The 20,905-nt window shown below is 45.2% G+C and overlaps 1 protein-coding gene across 2 annotated transcripts in view; it reads left to right on the top strand.

Annotated features, from left to right (window-relative positions):
- The first annotated feature begins 437 nt into the window (after nucleotides 1-437).
- LOC123375381 (beta-1,3-galactosyltransferase 2-like) overlaps nucleotides 438-20,905 on the top strand; it is a 185,447-nt gene continuing 164,979 nt past the window's right edge. For both annotated transcript variants that reach the window (XM_045026207.1, XM_045026203.1), the window contains exon 1: nucleotides 438-559. The gene's annotated coding sequence lies outside the window, so the exon portion shown is untranslated. The remainder of the gene's footprint in view (nucleotides 560-20,905) is intronic.

The following is a 20,905-nucleotide window of genomic DNA, read 5'->3' as shown; positions in this document are numbered from 1 at the left end:
TGCTCACTGCACCCCCTCCCACTCCCCACACTCCCTCTGCACCCCAACCCCCTGCCCCAGCCCTGCATACAATTTCCCTACCCAGATGTGGCCCTTGGCTTGAAAAGTTTTCCCACCCTGATCTACAGCCTTTAGCTTACAGTAAATAGCTTTACAGATGATGGGAAGAGTTTCTTGTCTGTGTCTACAAGTTTTTGTTTTCAGCAGATGAGAGATGGACTTAATGCTAGATCTGAGTGGTAGATTGTATTGTTACTTTATTTGGGGTAGAGATGTGTGACTAAAGGATACTTTTGAACCAGAGCAGTGATGTTATCAGGTTTTGCCTTTAAAGACAGATCCTGGACAAATCTTCAGCTGCTATAAATTAGCATGGATCAACTAAAGTTAATGGAGCTGTGGCAGTTTACACCAGCTGTCATCATCACAACACCTAAGTCCCTTTGTGGATACAGACTAAAGTCTCTACAGAACAGAGCACCACTCCAAGATCCCACAGAATCTGATAAACATACAAGGAGAAAGAAACACTTTTTATCTGATGAATCTTTTCTGAAATGTGAGTTCTTATTTCTGTCTCTGTGAATGTGATATAGTGATGAGTGGTATAAAACTATGGGTTCTCAATCATGAGTTGAGACCACTCTTTTCTTCATGGCTGGATGGGAGGGCTACTGAAACTTGTTTTTTTCTGTTGTAAGTTGGTGTAGAACCACTGAGCTACCTAACTAGCTTCTCCGGGGGCGGGGGTTAAAATCAAAATATGCTCAGTTTAAAAGGCAAGAAAGCAAATGGATGCTTAAGACAATATTCAGAAGGTGGTCACTGTGCTGCAGTCTTATTTTATTGAGAAAGAGAGTGTATTGGGGGTGACCATACCCCATATTGGATCAGGCTACAAAGAGAGATAGATGGAGGACCTGCTATGTTAGTAAATTAAAGAAAGAGTTGACATCTGGGCTCAGAAGGCAAGTGAGCCAGAATTAAACAGCTTTGGCTTTTGCTTAGGGAGGAGCAGCAATTGTCATGTTTCTTCTCTTTCTAGTTTGGAGAGACAACAGGTGTGAGCAGTTTCCTTTTCTGGGTGGCAACATAAGTCTGAATGTCGTATAGGAGTCTCTACTGCAATCCCAGTGTGGGGGAAGTACTGCTTAGTCAAGATATGCAGCAAAGCCTATTGTTTTGCCTTTATTTGGTTTAATTGACCTTGTCTTAAAAAAAAACATGAGGAGAAAAATGAAATGGATGTTTGAAGCAGATGGCCACTGCATCTCAGTGGTCCCTCTTGGAAGAGTGGGAACCTTGTAGTCAAAGAGAAAAGGACTGTTTATGGATCCAATGTGAGAAGATATTTCCATTTGGCCTGTTGTGTACTCCAAAGGTTTTGTTTTCCTACAGGATTAAGGCATTCCAGCAGCAGAGTCTGTAGACCAGTGGGGGAAAACTGAGACATGGGTGCCCCTGCCAGCAGAAATGTAGGATGCCGTTCATATAAATAGAAATTATTTCTGTGTGTGTAGTGAGCTAAGGCAAGGGTTCACATGCAATGACAAGGGTGGCAGAGGAAAGGGCTGGTGGAGAGAATCGTACTGTGTGACACTATTTTAGATCGAAGTGGTGTGTTCTCCTGGCCAAGCTCAGATATGAGAACTCAAGACACTTCTAGGTCTATTTTTCTTGAAGACTTATCTTTTTGGTTTTGTTCAGTTATGCCTAACTGAAGATAACATTGATGGAGAGGATTACATAGTTCAAGTAATTAGTATTATGATAGAGCATTCTTTAAATCTATGGTCTTGGTCTGAATGTAGCCTCTTACAGGAGATTCTGTCTATGGTGGGGCGAGAATTATCTAATAAAACAAACACATAACAAGTAGTATGACTTACCCATATAAATAAATCAGCAGAATTACTGCCACATATCTGTGTCTAAAGTTTTAAACCCTGACCTTAATTAAAAGCCTTATGACTGATCACCTAATATTATACCTGATTACCAAATCAGAGCTCTGGTGGGCTGCTTTTGGGTACAAGTTCTGTAGATATGGGCCCTCAATTACTTTTGGAAAGTATTCCAGGGCTAGAAACAAGATCATTTTAGCAGGAGTGGATCTCATGTAGCCTGGTATATTATTTAGGTCTTTAAATATCTTAACCAACATTTGACTTATGTGTGGAATCAAGCATGTAGCTAATGAGGAACACTGGTGTTATACTGTTACTCATGGTGATCCATCCCATTCCGGAGATGCAGTCCCATTTGAAACACTGCTGCCAAACTTGCAGCTAAGGTGGGTCATGCAGCTCAATGCATTTTAATGCTGCTTGTAGAGCCATGTGGTGCCATGAACTGCTTCATGTTGATTGAGAAGTTTGTGAGCATAATGTTTGAGCCCAGGATGTCTCCTCCTTCTGGCCCTGGTTGGTTTGCACTACAGATTTACATATCCTCTTTTTTCTATAGGAAACACTATTCCATAAACTCCTTCATCAAATACATGCATAGGGCATCATTTTTTCTTAATGTGAACATGCAAGGTGTGTAAATACATTCAAAGTGAACTTGTTTAAAATTTGAAAGGATATGTACAGAACAGCCAGTTCTGGCCAGTGGGAGGACAATGAGCTGCGAAGAGAGGACCCCGGTGACCTGACCAGCCGGTTCCGGCCAGAGGAGGGCTGAGAGGAGAGGAGACCCAGGCTATCCTGTTTACCTGGAGAGAAGACAATGGACAGAGGCGGGGCTTGGGGCCAGTGATATTGGAGGCCCAGCTGGGAAGCAGGGAGGCTCTGGGCTGGAGAGGGGAAGCAGGCAGAGCCCACCTGGATGCAGGGGGACTGGGATATGCTGTGCTGAAGGAGGCCAGGCCTAAGGCCCTGAGAGTTTCCTGTGCTGTGTCCAACTCTCAATAAACCCTCCTGTTTTATGCTGGCTGAGAGTCGCTCCGGTCTAGAGAACAGGGTTGCATCAACCCCTTCGGGGGTGAGGAGGCCTGGGGGGTCCAGAGTGTGTGGACTCCCTGAGAGGGCCCACAGTGAGAAACAGGTGTGCTAAGGCTCAGAGAGGTGAGAATCCAGGAGGTGGAGGGGCCTGACCCTGAGAGAGAGTGGACCCCCAAGAAGGGCTGTCTCACACCCCCCCGACCGCACAGGGCCAAGAGTGGGCACGATCTGTGAGTCCATGACAGTGTGTCATCTACTGCCCCTCTGAAGTTAGGGAAGCCCATTTGTGCAAAGCCATCCACAATGTCACACACGTGTCCAGAGTCATGGTCTTTCAGAATAGGATGTGATTAATGGCTCTGCATGCTTTGGTCAACACGAGTCCAACAGTCGAATTTCCTACTCCGAACTGGTCAGCGATCAATCAATAGCAGTCTGGAGTAGCCAGCTTCCACAGTGCAATCACCACGTGCTTCTCCAACAGCAGGGCAGCTCTCATTCTCATGTTCTGGTGCCACAGGGCTGGGGAGAGCTCATCACACAGTCCCATTAATGTGGCTTTCCTCATCGGAAAGTTCTGCTGCCACTGCTCATCATCCCAGACGTGCATCACGATGTGATCCCACCACTCAGTGCTTGTTTCCCAAGTCCAAAAGCAGCATTCCGTGTGGTCAGCACCTCTGTGAATACCACAAGCAATCTTGTGTCATAGCTAGTACACGTGGTGAGATCAATGTTGCACTCCTCTTGCCTTTGTAGTTTAAAAAATAACTCCACTGCCACTCTTGATATGTTGGTCAGAGCAAGCAGCATAACGGTCAACAGTTCAGGATCCATTCCTGCAGCCCGAAGAGACAGGGCGTGCAGTACACAAACAGTTGAAAGATGGCTCCAAATGCAGACTGAAGCACAGGGATTTCTGGGATGCGAAGCAATGCATCACAGGGCAATGGGACAGGACCCAGGATGCCCCACAACCCTCTCCATCTTCCCATAACGCTTAGCACCAGAAGAGGAAGAAATACTCTGTGGAATAGCTCCCCAGAGTGCACCGCTCTGAATACTGCCGCAAGTGTGAACACGCTATTTGCAGGCAGCTGATAGTGTGAACACACAACCGCAGTTTCCCTTCGCACTCTCTGAGCAGCACTATTACTCCGGGTGCTGTAACTCTGCCAGTGTATACATGCCCTTAGTATATTATCAGCAGAGACACCAGATCTCTTGATTTGAAGTGATCTAAGTCTAAACTTCAGTGTGAGCTAATCAACAAACTTGTTACATTGTGATGATATCATGACATTCCAGGAAAAAAATTATTTTTTACAGCATAATAGCATGTCAGGTAGTACCAAATTTATCAAGGGATTCATAATTTAACAACCAGTGGTCTTAACAAGAAAAATGTTTTGCATATCTTGTGGCCAGACATCCTATTCCTCTTCAAGTGGCTTCTCTGAAGTCTCTTTTTTTTTTTTTTTAAATCTTATCCAAGTCTGGAATGATTCTTATCTTTGTTATTTAGATGTATTCTGTGGTCTGAATCACTGCATTCAGTTTTTTTATAAGTTTAAATACATACCCAGCCTCTCTCAAAAATGCATTTGAAATGTATCCAGTGAGGTTGTTCAACACAGAGCTCTTTGAAATTTAAAATGAAAAGTCACTATAGTGCAGCCTGTTGTTAGCTGGGGAATGCATATGTAAGTCCCCCCCCCTTTTTTTTTTTGGTAAGTATTTATGAAGCTTTTAGACAGATATCCCCTCAGGTACCTGTGGATTTCAGCACGGAGTATGATGATGATATTGTTTGTTCAGGGTACATATTAGCATTTTTTACACTTCAGTACTTTTTAGACATCTGGGAATTTTTTTGTCAAACTGGTTCTCCAAACCTGTTTCATTTTCTCTGCATCTAGGAAAAAAATATTCTTTTTAATATAACTTCCCATCTCACTGCAACGAAGTGAAGTCGTGCTAATGGCAGTTTCCCTAATTAACCAAGGATTACTCTTTCTGCTATGACAAGGTGGGTTGTATTATAATTCAAAGTTTAACAAGGATATTTGAATAACAGCTGCCCTACAGCTAGAGGTGTCTCTGCATCTTTTTCAGACAGAACATAAGAGAAGATTCTTTGCCTCTCCCACCTTGAAATGTGGACCCTGTGAATTCTTCATCAGCATTGACTTCCCCCAAGAGCTGAATGTTCATTGCGTTTTAGAATTGGGTTAACAAGTAGTGTACAAATGCTTGAGTAGAGCTGGCTTACTGAATTTTTTTCCTAAAAAAATTGAAATTTGACAAGAAAATTCTTGATCAAAAATGTTTTTCACTTTGTTTTCAAATATATATATTTTTAAAATATCTGATTATAGTGACTCTTTGCCCCTAGATAGGGATAAAAAGCCCCCCCCAAAATTGGAATTTCTCATGGGGTGCAAATTCTGTTTTCCAGACAATTCTAATATTGAGACACTAGAGCTGAAGCAGAGTTCTGGAGCGTGAGTGAGGGAACCCTAGGTGACAGATAAGAGAGAGAAGAACTGATGCTTGGCACATAGGAAGAGGGAGACTGGTTCATGAGTAGTACTGTCAAAAAATGATATCAAGTCCTAAATCACCTGATGATTTAAAAACTATAAAATGACTTAAAATACATTGGATCTGATTCTCATTTGCATAAAGACCCCTTTACAGTGCTCTGCTGAAAGGGCCTTAATGTGAGTGTAAGGCAATGTCTTCATTGCAGAGTTAATTTGATTACCAGTGCTTCAGTTACTCCTTTCCAGTTGGTTTAGCTACCCTTTGTTCAACTAACCTAGTTTCCCTTTGTTCTCAGTGCTGCAATAAATGGTTCCATTGTATTTCTTTCCCACTTAATTACAAGAGCTATGGCTGTCCTTTCTGGGCACATGAGGAAAATTTGTGAGAAAACCATTGGAGAACCTGTAGTGTGGTGGTAGCCTATGTTCACTCTACAGAGATAAGATAAATTGTGCTCCCTTGAGTTTTCATCTATAGCCCCTGATAGGCCCAACTAACTTGAGTTAAAAGCACCATCACTTGAGTTTTAGTGTAGTTGTGTTGACTAACTTTGCAGTGAAGATAAGCCCTTAATGAGAAGCTGTCCTTCAATATGGTTCACTTTCCAATTATCCCTGGATAGAGATCCTCTTGTATCAGTCCTTGAACTGGCAAAATGGGGAAACAATCCATGCCATAGGGCAGGGGTAGGCAACCTATGGCACTGGTGCCAAAGGCGGCACGCAAGCTGATTTTCAGTGGCACTCACACTGCCTGGCCACTGCTCTGCGGGGCTCTGCATTTTAATTTAATTTTAAATGAAGCTTCTTAAACATTTTAAAAACCTTATTTGCTTTACATACAACAATAGTTTAGTTATATATTATAGACTTATAGAAAGAGACCTTCTAAAACATTAAAATGTATTACTGGCACACAAAACCTTAAATTAGAGTGAATAAATGAAGATTTGGCACACTACTTCTGAAAGGTTGCTGACCCCGGCTATAGGGGGTTGATAAAATATTAACTATCATTAATAAAACACATTACTGCCTTTTGAAGATATAAGATTTCAAAATATTCTTTGGTCTTAATCAATCAAATTCCTGTTTGTATTTGTAGAACTATGATTTGTGCCCTATTATTTTCACAAGCCTATGTGTTAGGTAATCTATGAATGCAACTTTTAAAAATACATAGTTAAAAACAAGTGCTAATCTACCAGAAAATATTATTCTAGTGCACAACCATTTTGTGTCTCACTTGTTGAAATTACATTTCTGTTACAGTGTCCCATATATGTTGTGACTGTGAACTGTAATAGTGGGAAGGGGAGGAAAAGGCAGCGGACTCCAATTTATCAGTCCTCTCAGAAGCAGTTAGGGAGTAGGAGGGGTCTGAGGTCTCTATAAACCAGATCCAGCTCATTCCAAGGGCAGAGAGAAGGGAGAGCCAACACCCAAGAATACTGCAATGATGAAGGAATGTGAAAGGAAGGAACAGTTCCAGAAAGAGGCAAGAAGAGAGATAATCACCTGGTTGTGGGTGGGAATGAGTTACTACATTTGGGGAGAGTTGGGCACAAGTTGGGACCTGCTTGTCTAGGAAATTTTGGATTTGCTTCAGAGGTAAGAGAATTTATGGGGCTGAAGACTTTGGGTGTAGATGATAATAAAAATATCCTTTCTATAAGTACCCCTATATTCTTTCTGACTTCTTTCCTCCCACACACACACTGCCACACACAACTTTTGTGGTAGTCAGGTTATCTTGGCCCACGAAGCAATGGTAACATTTGCCATTGTGGGATTTGGGGCTTAGCCAGAAGATAAAGTCACATTGGTCTGCCAAAGTTCTTGAGTGAGAATCTACTGATTCACAAATATCCTTAACACTTTGCATTTTCAAAATACCATCGAAACTTTAATCTTCAAAATGAAGGTACAAGTGGGTTATCTCCAAGGCCACAGAATGAATCCTTGGGTACAAGTGGGTTATCTCCAAGGCCACAGAATGAATCCTTGGAACATCCAGAACCAGTCTTCTAGAGTTCTTGACTCTAGTTCAGGCGCTAACTTGCTGCACTAGACAAATCTGTGCCTCCTAATGTGTAACTAACTGTACATGCTAATCTATGTTGTTTTTGTTTTTAAATTACATACACAAGTACCAAAGATACAAGTTACCTTTGAACTTGGGAGCTTCTTACATTGAAGCCTCTGTGTGTGGTATTGTACTTAGCCACAGAAATGTATCATTTAGGGACTATTAGTAAATAACCCTGTCCTCAAACTCATATATCTCCCATGGTTTTGTGCCAGGCTGCATTAGTTATACATGTGATTAACTTACTTATTGGATCTTTATGAATGTTAATAAGATGCTCTGGCTTATTTTATGCTATCCACAAGTCTTCCTCTTGTGAAATGATCTTCACTGACTTTTTTTTATTTGTTTCATACCAAGGACACTGTCACAATCACATGCAGCAAGAACTTACCTTTCCTGCTGCAAAAGGGGGTAGAGAAAACAACATGACAGGCTATAACATATGGCTGAATTATTCATAAATTTGTTAGACTGGGCCTAAAATCACTTGGCTAATCTCTTTATACATTGATTTTTTAGAATCAGATTGTGCCTGATTTGACATTCTTAAATACTGTGGAAACACTTAATTCTCAGAATAACCCATTTTCTCACACGGGGTAAGAAAAGGCACAAGGAGACCATGCTGTTGTGTCTCTGTTAGAGGGCAAGGATTGGGTTTATGTTTGGCCCTTTGTGAGCTCAGAGTCCTGGGGAAGAGAGGGAGGGTGGAGCCGTAAATGAGCCTAGAGCACAATTTCTGTGTCTGTGGAGAGGAGGAGAGGGAAAGGAAAGGGTAATATTCATCTTTCCTAATCATAACAGATGAAGTCCTGAAATAAGTCCTGTGCCTCTCCTAGACACGCTACCTGTAAGAGCTTTGCAGAGCAGTGCACCTTTCTGCCCAAACCTTTAAGGAAGTATATGCCTAGGAGTTGCAATTGATACCTTAAATATGAAACTTTGTCTCCCACCGCTTAAGTAAGTTTTGCCTCTAAGATAATTTTGGAACAACCACTCTGCTGCTTTAAGAAATGACAGTGCTAGTTAGACAATGCCATGCCACAGTTAGCTCTTGACAAGCCGTTAAATATATTTGTTCTATGTGTTTAACTTCAACCATAGATTAAGGGTTGCTGTTGAATGATGGATCACATTTTTTTTCTGAGAACAGCAAAATCTGCAGAGCTGAAAAGCACAGGATATTTATGACAAATATATATATATATATATATGGTAGTTGGAGTTGGGTCAACCAAATTGATCATCATTGCTGCTGGGAAATGAGTGAGAAGTCATCTCTAGTACCCTGTGCATGGATGAGATGATATGGGATACTCCATATGGTGGTGGTTGGGGGAGAAAGTGTAAAATGAATAATATAAACTACTGTGCTTGAAAATGAAGAAGCAAGTCTCTCTAGAGGTGCTGAAATTGCTGATCAGGCTCTTCTAATGCTTGAATTCCTATGGGGTTAGTTTATACAGATTTTCATGATGGTTCCTAGTGCTTTACATTAAACAGACATTGCACAGCTAGTGACTATATAAAAAAAAAAAGATGATAATGCTCCAGCAAAGCACACAGCTCTTAGTATTTTAAAGTTCCCTGTATTACAGTTAGATTAGATGATTTAGGCTCAGAATACACATGGCCTTCATCTACCCATGATGATGGCAAAAATACCTGCTGCCAATAACAGGGCCAAATTTCATTGAGGGTAATGAGCAACCATATCAGATACTACATTGTATTTTTGGGGGAATAGCGGAGGGGTGGGGGTGGGAATGGGGAGAGGATGACAAAATGCCTTACCTGCAATTTGCACACGGGAACCCTGCCTGTATAATTAATTCCTTTCCGCAACCTGCTTTCGACAACCAACTTTCCTGCTCTTGAAACACAAATGGTAGAATCTCAAACCCTTCCTACTTTGGCACTATGAACAAGTGATCCAACTATAGTTCTTCAGCTGCTAAAACCTTCCTTTCTCCTTCCAAAATATTCAGTCTTTTGGGATCCTACACATCTCAGCAGGGATATAACAATATTCAGATGAGCTCTCAGGCAAAAATTCAATGTGAGTTCCCTCCATGGATATAAACTGGCCATCAGGAAGTTTAGACTTGAAATTAGATGAAGGTTTCTAATCATCAGAGGAGTGAAGTTCTGGAAGAGCATTCCAAGGAGAGTAGTGGGGGCAAAAGACATATCTGGCTTCAAGACTAAACTTGATAAGCTTATGGAGGGGATGGTATAATGAGATTGGTATTTGACTATTAGTGGTAAATATGCCCAATGGCTTATGATGGGATGTTAGATGGCGTGGGATCTGAGTTACTACAGAGAATTATTTCCTGGATGTCTGGCTGGTGAGTCTTGCCCACATGCTCAGGGTTTAGCTGATCACCATATTTGGGGTCAGGAAGGAATTTTCCTCCAGGGCAGATTGGCAGAGGCCCTGGGAGGTTTTTGCCTTCCTCTGCAGTGTGGGGCATTGGTCACTTGCTCAAAGATTGTCTGCACCTTGAAGTCTTTAAACCATGATTTGAGGACTTGAGTGGTTCAGACACAGGTTTGATACAGGAATGGGTGGGTGAGATTTTGTAGCCTGCGTTGTGCAGATCACATTAGATGATCATAATGGTCCCTTCTGACCTTAAAGTCTATGATTCATGTAGATTTGCTTTCTTTCCCTTCCCAAAGCCAGTTGATGTCAGGGGAAAAGCTTCTGGAAGACAGTCTTACAAATGTACTTTGTGTCTGTGTATTGTGATGATTTATAGATGTTTCTTAACATTGATTCTTCTTCAAAAGTTTTATCCCTATATATAGTGCATTTCAGGTTGCACATGCACCCATGATGGGAGAATTTTTCCATAGCAGTGTCCATGTATGTGCACCAGCTGCCTCATGCTCCACACTCAAGGTATATATGGGGCTGCTGGACCCCACTATTTCAGTTCCTTCTCAAAGCTTGTAGTTTCAGATGGAGCACCAGGAGCATTGTGCTTCTTCAGCTATTCTGTAAATAGATTACAAAATTAGTTGGAAATAGCTAGTTTTTAGCATGGCTCAGGTCAGTTCCCTCATTTAGGAACCACCTACCTCCTGCAACCAGTGGCAGGGAGAACATGCCAAGGATCTTGGTCTTTGAATTGTGTGGATTTCCAGAAGCCCTTCCCTGTAACAGACAATCATGATTCTTGTTTATGCTGCCTCCACATCCCTTCCAGATACCGTATCTGCAGATCCTTGCCTGCCTGACCTCTTCAGAAATGGAGTTTTGGCTCAGACAATTCCTCATGGATAGTGTAGCGAGTCGGTGTGGCTCCCCTCCTGCCCAGCAGAGGGCACTCCCTCCCAGAAGCCCAGCTGGGCTGAGCCACCACTTCCTGTCCCCGCCCCCCGGAAGTCAAGGGGTGGGACAGGAAGTAGAAAAGGAGAACGCCAGAGCTCAGTCAGGAGCCAGCCACCGCCGCGAGCAGACGTGCCGGCAGGAGCTCCAGACTGGGAACCCTCCAGGACCCAAGGCGGCGATCCCGACTGGCCCCCACTGCCCTGTGCCCGGTACGATGAGGAACCAGCAGAGCTTCCCCGGGATCGGTACCCTGAGGAGCCGCTGAGACTCCCTCGCGCCGGCTACGAAGAGGAGCCGCCGCCGCCGCTTCCGCCCTGCTGTTATCCGGAGGAGCCGCCTGAACACGCCTGGCCGGACTTCCAGCAGGAGTTGCCGGACCTGCCCCCAAGCCCCGGTCCCGAGGAGCCCATGCAGATGGACTGGCCCGACCTCCCGGCGACCGAGGAGCAGGTACCCACGGAGGGGGAAATGGAGTGTAGCCTGGGGGTAGCCGACCCCTGTCAGGCTGTAGGCACCGAGGTGCCCATGTCAGTGTGTTGCGGTCAGGACCCCACTGACCAGCGGCAGGACTAGCCGCTAATAGGGCCCCGGGCTGGGACACAGTGGAGTGGGTGGGCCTGTGTCCCCCCTGCCACCCCACTCACGGGTGGCAGTCTCCCCCTCACCCCAGCGCAGACAGAATCGCCTGCACTGATCCGAGTGGTTGTTATTGCTCAGCGCCTGCCACTAGGATCTGAGCCTTGTACTGTGTTTATTGCCTGCCCTGAGCTAGGGCTTGGGCTTTGATAACCTGAACTGCTGTGCAGCCCCTGCCTGAGGGTCTGAGCCTTGTACTGTGTTTATTGCCCCGCCCTGAGCTAGGGCTGGGCTTTAAGACTTAACCTGAACTGCTGCTCAGCCCTGCCTGCGGGCCTGAGCCCCTGGACTGACTGTGTGCCTTCTGTGCAGCCCCTGCCTAAGGGCCTGCACCCGAGAACCTTCCTGAGACTGATTGCTGTGCAGACCTGAGCCTAGGACTGCTATTGTGCTGCCCCGCCCCGGTCAAGGGCCTGGGCTTAGACTGACGGACTGTGTGCCTTCTGTGCAGCCCCTGCCTGAGGGCCTGCACCCGAGAACCTTCCTAAGACTGATTGCTGTGCAGACCTGAGCCTAGGACTGCTATTGTGCTACCCAAGCCCCTGCTCCAGAGGGCCTGGGCTCATACTGAACTGTGGTTATCCCGCCCCCTGCTCCAGAGAGCCTGGGCTTGTTGAGACTGATTGCTGTTGCCCAGCCCCTGCTGCAGAGGGCCTGGGCTTATTGAGACCGATTGCTGTTGCCTAGCCCCCTACTCCAGAGGGCCTGGGCTTCTATTGAGACTGTTTGCTGTTACCCAGCCCCCTGCTCCAGAGGGCCTGGGCTTATTGAGACTGTTTGCTGTTGCCCAGCCCCTGCTCCAGAGGGCCTGGGCTTATTGAGACCGATTGCTGTTACCCAGCCCCCTGCTCCAGAGGGCCGGGGCCTATATTGAACTGCCATTCAGCCCTGATCCAGAGGGCCTGAAGGTACTGAGACTGATTGTTGTTCAGCCCCCTGCTCCAGAGGGCTTGAGATGTAAGATAGGGCTAACCCTGATTTCTTGCCGCCCCACCAGTTCGAGGGGACAAGGAGCGAGTCGGTGTGGCTCCCCTCCCGCCAGCCGGAGAGTTGAGCCCCGACCACCCACTTACAGATAGGTTCATGACAGTGGGTCTTGATGTTAACTGGGAAGATTCTCCTCTGCACCAAGTACTTCAGCTTCTTCGTGCATGGCTTCAGATAGTTCTAGGGCCTCTGCCCCACCCCACTTCTCTGCCTGTTGTCTCCAAGATGCTCGGGTGAGCATAGTCAAAGTAGATAGAGGAAGGAAGGAAGATGGATTCTCTTGTAAGAATAATAGGAGAAAGAGGCAGAAGTTCCCATCCTATCCCAAGTCAGGGGACACATTGTGTGCAGGCTTGGGACACTTCATGATTGTCTGTTACCAGGAAGGACTGGACCAGTAGCTTGCTGAAGGGCAAGGCCATTATGCTCCCAGTACTGGAAGTATTTCAGTGTTGCTGGTGGCTGTATCGGGACTGATAGTCTGTGATGGATCCATCTGTGTTTTGGAAGAGGAAGTCACTCCATTGTCTGTGGCCCACTTCTTGCTATTGCTGATACTGCCAGAACCAGACTCACCACTATTGTCTGGGGTTCTGCTTTTGGTACCAGGACACCAGTCAAAACCCATCTCTCTGTGATACCCTTCACTTCCCCTCCCCAAAGTCTAGGTAGAGCCAGACTTTCACTGGTAAGGTTGATGAGCAGAGGTAGGTCATTGCCTCCTCCTGTACAGGGAGCTCCCCATTGGTCTCAGCTCAGTCCTCTGACTTGAAAGGGGGATGTCAGGGTTGAGGAGACCTATACTCAGACTACTCCCTGACAGGATGCTCATGGGGGTCGAGCCCAGACAGAGCTTCAGAATGTCATAATATTCCCATGCAAAGGAGTTGCCACCCCATACAAGTGGTACCCATCTCACTGAGGTCCTGCACCTATAAGGTCCCACAATGAGATTATTGGAGCCTGGAAGGTCCATGACCCTACCAACTGATGTCCCTCCCTCCTCACTGTGGCTGGAATTGTGGGACTCCCAGAGGGGAGAAGAGTGCATGCAGTCTCCCCAGGAGCTACAGCAGCAGTCAGGAGGAGAGATCCAGTCCAAGAGGGTGACAGAGGCCCTTCAAATTCTCTGGGAAGCTCTGTCCAGACTGTTGGATGTCCTACATAGCACAGGCCTGAGCAAGTGGTTCTGCCCATCAATAAAGCTATACTCAAACTGTCCAAGAAACTCTGGAAGACAGAGGCCACAGTTGTGTGTTTGTGTCCAAGTGGGCTGACTAGAGGTATTTTGTGCCTGCCAAGGGTTTGAAATACCTCTTCTTGCACCTTCTCTTCCCCCCCACCCGCTTCCCCCATCCCCCCAAGTCACTGGCAGTGACAGCAATGATGGCGTGCAGTCTCCAAGTGCTGATTAGTAAAACAATATTTGGCCATCTACAACAAGCTGACTGAATTTATCAAGAAGGTTCTACAGTTTCAGTTCCTGACTGATGAGGTAAAGCTCTGGTGGCTCGATTTTCCGAGATGGATATTGTTGCCTGATCTTCAGTGACGTACTATACTGATTACTTAAGAATACCCAGTTATCACTTTGAGGGTTGCCAGGTTCTTGCCCCAAGATCAGGCCCAGTATTATTCCAGTTATTATATAGTTGGAGACCCAGATGTTCACTGTTGCAACACTAACTGTAGGAACTCTTTTATATTTTCAAATATGGTTTAATACATTTAATACAGTCACAAACACGCAGGGGTGAAAGTAAAATACAGCTCTTACTGGTACGGGTCCCACTCTGCCTCCCTCCCCTCCCGGAAGAGGTAGGGCCTCAGACAGAAGGGGCAGGGACAGGGTGGAAGTAAGTTACATTTCTTACCTGTACAGTCCAAACACAAGCAACCCACCTCTCCTACATACTTCATGGATCCCTCCCATTGCATGACTTAGATATAGAAAATAAAGCTACTATTACTACTACCAGTACTGTCTGAAATAAAACTTTACTATTGGAATAATCTTCAATAATATAATACACAAAAAATACAATCAAAATCAGGAACCATTTTCAAGTTCAAATCATGTATTTTTTGTGTATTATATTATTGAAGATCACCTCATCTAGGGGGCAGAAAAGAACTGCCCTGGCCTTTGGTCACCCCCCGCCCCTGCAACAACCATGAGTGAAATGAACAAGGATGCCAGAAATAGCCTCCAATCCTGGTTCAGACCAGGGAGTGAACAGCTAAGTTTAAACTGTTCTTATGCAGGCAGCAGGCTACCTGGGGAGGCTTCTCCCTCAGCCAGTCCCCCTGCTCCAAGCTAGAGGGGAGCCCTGCAGCCCCTGCTGAGTGTGGGGGGGTCCGGGGAACAGGGAACCTAGCCGTGTTGGCAGCCTGGCTGGAGGAGGAGGGAGGAGAGGATGTGACTGTGAGTTTTCCCCTTCCTGTGGCTTTTATTAGCTCTGGATTTAAGCTGTGCAGTCAAATGCCTATTGTATTCTGTCCCTGCCTTGGTCTCTCTCACACTCCCCTTCCCCAGCTGCCAGCAACAACCGAGAGTGAAATTAACAAGGATGCCAGAAATAGCCCTGAATCCCTCAGTTCAGACCCTAGAGTGAACAGCTACATTTAAACTGTTCTTATGCTACCTGGGGAGGCTTCTCTCTCAGCCAGTTTCCCTGCTACAAGCTAGAGGGAAGCTCCTGCCGAGTGGGAGGGTCGGAGGAACATGGAGCCTAGCTTCCTCGGGAAGCCTGGCTGGAGGAGGAGAGGGAGAGAAACAACAAACAAATGTTATGAGTTTTCCCTTTCCAAGCTTTTATTAACTTTGAGTTTGAACTTTTTGTTATGCAGCCAAAAGAGGTGAAAGTAAGCCAGTACTGAATGCTCCACTTATTTGCTGGTACACTACTGCACCATTTTTTACCAGTACTCCGTACCAGGCCATGCGGGCTTACTTTCACCTCTGCAAACACCCCAACTCAGTAAGATCTATAGAATACTACAGAGTGAACATCTGTACATCCAAATTACTTACACCATCTCCTGTAGAACAACCTGAAATATGAGCCATCATCTTCCTCATCACCTTTTCCCTCATCACGAGTGCCCATCATTCTGGAACCTTCCAAGGACTACATCTCTCAGTCTCTCTCCTACCGCCCGTAGGCTAGGATGCCACTTTTATAATATGTTACACTGACACCATTCTGTTCAATGCATATTCAGTAGGGGATTTTTCCCCTTTTTCCTTATTTGTATTTCCTCACCTTACTAATATTGGAGTGTCTTTTTCCTATAGGTTAGTAATATCGATGATCTCAACTATTATCATATATGTCAATTTTTTACCATGGCCCTTTTATGATTAGGTATCACATTTGTTATTTCTGTCCTAACTGGGCATTTAGGTTCTTTCCAAGTTCTGGTGTAGCTGTTAAGTTTAAACAGATGAACTTAGGAAAGCCCCTATGCCAACCTCCTTTAATGCATCTTCCATGTTAAAGGTTGCTGCTATATATGGACCTTATGCTTTAGCTCATCACCATCTATCTAGGTGAAAGGCAGGGATGGCTCCAGGCCCCAGCACGCCAAGCACGTGCTTGGGGTGGCATGCCGCAGGGGGTGCTCTGCCAGTCGCCGGGAGGGCGGCATCCCACGGCTCCAGTGGACCTCCCACAGGCGTGCCTGCGGAGGGTCCACTGGTCCCGCAGCTTCAGTGGAGCCTGCGGGAGGTCCACTGAAGCCGCGGGACCGGTGACCGGCAGAGCGCCCCCCGCGGCATGACGCCATGCTTGGGGCGGCGAAATGTCTAGAGCCGCCCCTGGTGAAAGGTCCCAAACATATGTCTACTAACTTTGCCTTAGCTCAACATACAGGATGTGGCCTGCAGGTGGCTTGTGTTACAGCCAAAATATACTCTAATGTAGACCTATAAACCTGTGAGGGGTTAGATCATAGAAACTCCTCTGGGAGCTGCCACCCGATGTGCCAAGACTACTACTACTCCTGCTTTCCCTGCCAGTTTGGGGCCCCAGCACCCTGTCTTGCTGAGCCAGATACTCCCATCTGTTCCAACAAAGACCCAGGGTCTGAATTACTTGCCCCAAAGCTGCAGGTTTACCTGAAAGCAGCTCACAGAAGTGTGCTTGTCTTTAACACTCAGATGCCCAACTCCCAATGGGATCTAAACCCAAATAAATCTGGTTTACCCTGTATAAAGCTTATACAGGGTAAACGCATAAATTATTTGCCCTCTATAACACTGATAGAGAGATATGCACAGTTGTTTGCTCCCCCCAGGTATTAACACATACTCTGAGTTAATAAGTAAAAAGTGATTTTATTACATACAGAAAGTAGGATTTAAGTGATTCCAAGTAGTAACAGACAGAATAAAGTGTCACCAAGCCAAATAAAATAAAATGTGCAAATCTATGTCTAATCAAACTGAATACAGATAAGAGCCTCACCAGTTCCAGAATGCTCCCTTTTACAGGCTAATCTTTTAGCCTGGGTCCAGCAATTACTTATACCCTCTGTAGTTACTGTCCTTTGTTTCAGTTTCCTTTAAGTATCCTGGTGAGGTGGAAAGGCTCCTTCTTTAGCCAGCTGAAGACCAAATGGAGGGGTCTCCCATGGGTTTAAATAGACTTTCTGTTGTGGGTGGAGACCCCTTTCCTCACTCCTATGCAAAGTCCAGCTCCAAGATGGAGTTCTGGAGTCACCTGGGCAAGTCACATGTCCATGCATGACTCAGTCTTTACAGGCAGAAGCCATTGTCCACATGGTATCTTGTATGTCTCCAGGAAGACTTCTTATGTGGATTGGAGCCTTCCAAGCTCTTTTGTCTGTTAAGTGCTTCCTGATTGAGCACCTAATTTGCACAGTCTTTTCCCAAGAAGTGATCAAATGTTCTAACTAAGGCTACTTAGAAATCAAGCAATTATGCAGCCAATGTTCATAACTTTGAACACACAAATGGTGCCTGCATACAACTAGGATGAACATAACCAGTAGATCATAACCTTTACATAGATATGTTACATGGCATATGTAGCAAAACCCTATTCCAGTTATATCATACATACATTTATGAGCTCCCCTCCCCATAAAGCCTTATGGGGTACACTGTCACAAAACCTATTATAATAAAACAAATAATCAAACCCATAAGAATATAAGAAACTTATAAGAAAAGATATATAAGCAAGCAGACTAGCCTTAGATGTATCTCATGTACCTGTTATGTATGTCAGTTCATTGCCAGGACACTTCTGTGGTTGACTCATGTACCTGTGGTCAGAACTTTCCCCTTAAACTCTATTTTCAGCATCCTTTTAGGTTCACTGGACTATGTCCAATGTACAAGGTAAAACAAAAATCTTGCTTATTACCCTCCCCAAACTGTAAGTGGGAGGCAGTTGGAAAAGCAGCGAGGATAACACCCCTTAGCTGAAATTCAAGTATTAATATTGTTTTGTTACTTGCATATTTGTATTAGCCAAATTGCAGTCACAAAACTTTGGGGTGTAAATCAGTTGCTGTGCATCATAATTCCAAAAATGCGTATCAAGTTAGTTGTGATTTCAGACATACCCAGCATGGTAAAGAAAGCCAACCATGTATAAACTTTCTGCTTTACACAGGAAGTATAGAAGCAAAATGCAGCTGCTTCCCACTTACAGGTTGGGGAGGGTAATAAGCAAGATTTTGCTTTACCTTGTACACTGGACATAGTCCACTGAACCTAAAAAGATGCTGAATTAGATATTCTATGGGTTTTTCATTTTAATATTCTGTCAGAAGCAATTGACTTTGCCCATTTCCTCTTTTCTCCAAAACACTCAGAAGCATTTCCTTTACGGTTTTTACAGCAACATGTTAGGTGCAAGTCAAAGATTCAGCGACATTTTATTTCCTGTATGCTTAGCCACAGTGCTTTCATTTTATGATTTCTATCAGCCTGACAAGAGTACAAAATATGGGCTGCAGTTTTTAGGACCAGTGGGGGCTGAGCTTTTGGTACTTTCTGGTAAGTAAAGATGGTTTTCTTTTTTCCTTTTGATACGTCTTATTTAACCATTCCTATGCAATTTAGTTTTCTGGATTGTGAACACTCTGCTTTGGTGGAAGTATGGCTCATACTTACAGCTGCACTTAGATAGTTTCAGTTTCTTCTCATTAGCCCTGCTAAGTCACAATGATGGTTCTCTTCTGCAAAGATCCCGAAGGAGGTATAATCAGTGGTAGAGGACCTTGTCTTTGAATGTGACAAACTGTTTAGTGTGAAGATAGATGAGTCCCTCCATTTGCTGAAAGACTCCTGAGCCATGCTCCATATGCTTGGCAACTACATGCTTGTGCTGAAGTGCAAATCCATCAAGCCACTGTTCAGACAGAGGCTAACCCCACCCGTGTTGCACCATGCATGGCTGTATGAGCCACTTTACAAGCATCAGAGGAGGAGAGCCTAGGGGCAATTGTCCTTCATGCTCTAGCCACTATTGGCTCCCAAACTGGCACTTTGACAGGACTCTTGAGAGACATGCACCACCTCTGGTTCTCCTCTTTTCCCTACCCTTTTGGACAGAAACCATGACTGATAGATAGGTACTAGAGATTGTTTTCATTCATCTCTAACTCCAGATCCCATTGCTGTCCTCATTCGGGGATTCCTCACGAATGGGTTCTTGTGCAGGAGGTGGAGTCCTCCTTCAATGGGGAGTGATATAACCGGTGGCTCTAGCAGCAAATGGTGGGGGGCTTTATGTGAGGTATTTTCTCATCTCCCCAAGACAGGGCAGCAGGTGGGGAGCAAACACCGATCTTGATCCTCAGGGAGCTTAAACAAGTTTTATCTGCTACCTGAAGTTCAGAATGGTGACCCTATCATTGATCATCGCCTCACTTGATTTGTGGCCCTTGATCTCATGGACTCCTATTTCCATGGGAGCAATTACCTTGCATGCAAGAGATTCCTGAGGTTTGTCGCCAGTGAGCAATACTACCAGTACCAGATGCTCCCCTTTGGGATCTCAGTGACACGGAGGGCTTTCACCAATGTGGTGTTTGTGTTGGTGGTGGGTGCCCTTTTGCAGACAGGATAAGGCTGTGTATCTCTACTTGGACAATTGGCTCCTAAGGAGGTGATCTTGCCAGGAAGTGTGGGTACACTTAAGATGCTGGTTCTCATGATGAACCTGGGGAAGTCCAGGGAAAGACTGGACTCAGTTGCCAGGTGACTGCTGTTTACTCACTGGCAGGCTTGAACAGCAAAAGTAGTTGAGCCCCAGAACACTCATGAGGTCTTGACTGGCCCTGTTACATCATATGATGCAAGTACTTCTGTGACCCTGTTTTTGAGGCTTCACCTCAAATTCTTGCAATTATAGATAGAGATGATGTACACCTCAGGAAGATACAGCCTCTAGTTGTTAGCTTAGATTCCCTGGAGTGTCCTGTACTCCCTTGGCTAGTGGGAGGTCAAGGGAAGCGTGTGTGTGTGTGAGAGAGAGAGTTCTGTGCAAATTCCTGCTGCCCTTGAGAGCTATGATCATGGATGTATCCCTGATAAGTTGCAGGGAGGGGAAAACAGAGAAGCAGATGGCCCGAGGGACATGGTCCTTTAGAGTTGGTACTCCACAACAACATGTTGGAACTGAGAGCCATCAGGTTGTCCTGCAACCATTTCCTCCCTTGCATTCGCTGTGCTATCTGACAATATTATGGCAGCCATTACATCAACAAGCAGGGAGGGGCACATTCCTTGCAGCTTTGCATGGAGGTCATAGTCCTTTGGTACTGGTGCATATTATTGCTGGTGGCTCTGATTACCATCCATCTGCCAGGGATTAATAACACCCTGACATACACCCTCAAAAAAACAATTTTTCCATAGAGCATGAATGGGATATTCATGGACTGACTTTGCTGGAGGTATTTTGGTGTGGCATTGTCCTGTTTGCATTGGACATGAACACAATATGCAAGGAGTTCTGCTGCAGGGGATGTTGCAGCCCAGGCACTCTGGATGATACTTGTGTGGTTGAGGCCTATAAGGGACACACTTCATCTAATCCCTCTGTTACTAAGTAAAATCAGGCAGGATGAGGTAAAGGTCATGCCCATAGCCCCAGGTTGGGTCTGTCAGTCATGGTATCCCATGTTATCAGCCTGGCATCCTCATGACCTTCTCCTGGTAGGAAACCTCTTGAATTAGGACAAGAGTGAGGGCTCACCATTACAACCTATCCACATTGTGCCTGATTGCATGCCATTTGGATAGATGTAGAACCTAGAGAGTAGCTGCTTAGAGGATGGACAGGCCATACTGAGCAGCAATAGGAATGTGTCTATGAGG

The sequence above is a fragment of the Mauremys mutica genome, chromosome 8 (assembly GCF_020497125.1).
Source record: "Mauremys mutica isolate MM-2020 ecotype Southern chromosome 8, ASM2049712v1, whole genome shotgun sequence".
Lineage (NCBI taxonomy): Eukaryota > Metazoa > Chordata > Testudines > Geoemydidae > Mauremys > Mauremys mutica.
The sequence above is the reverse complement of the archived record's forward strand: the minus strand, read 5'-3'. Positions and strand labels throughout refer to the sequence as shown.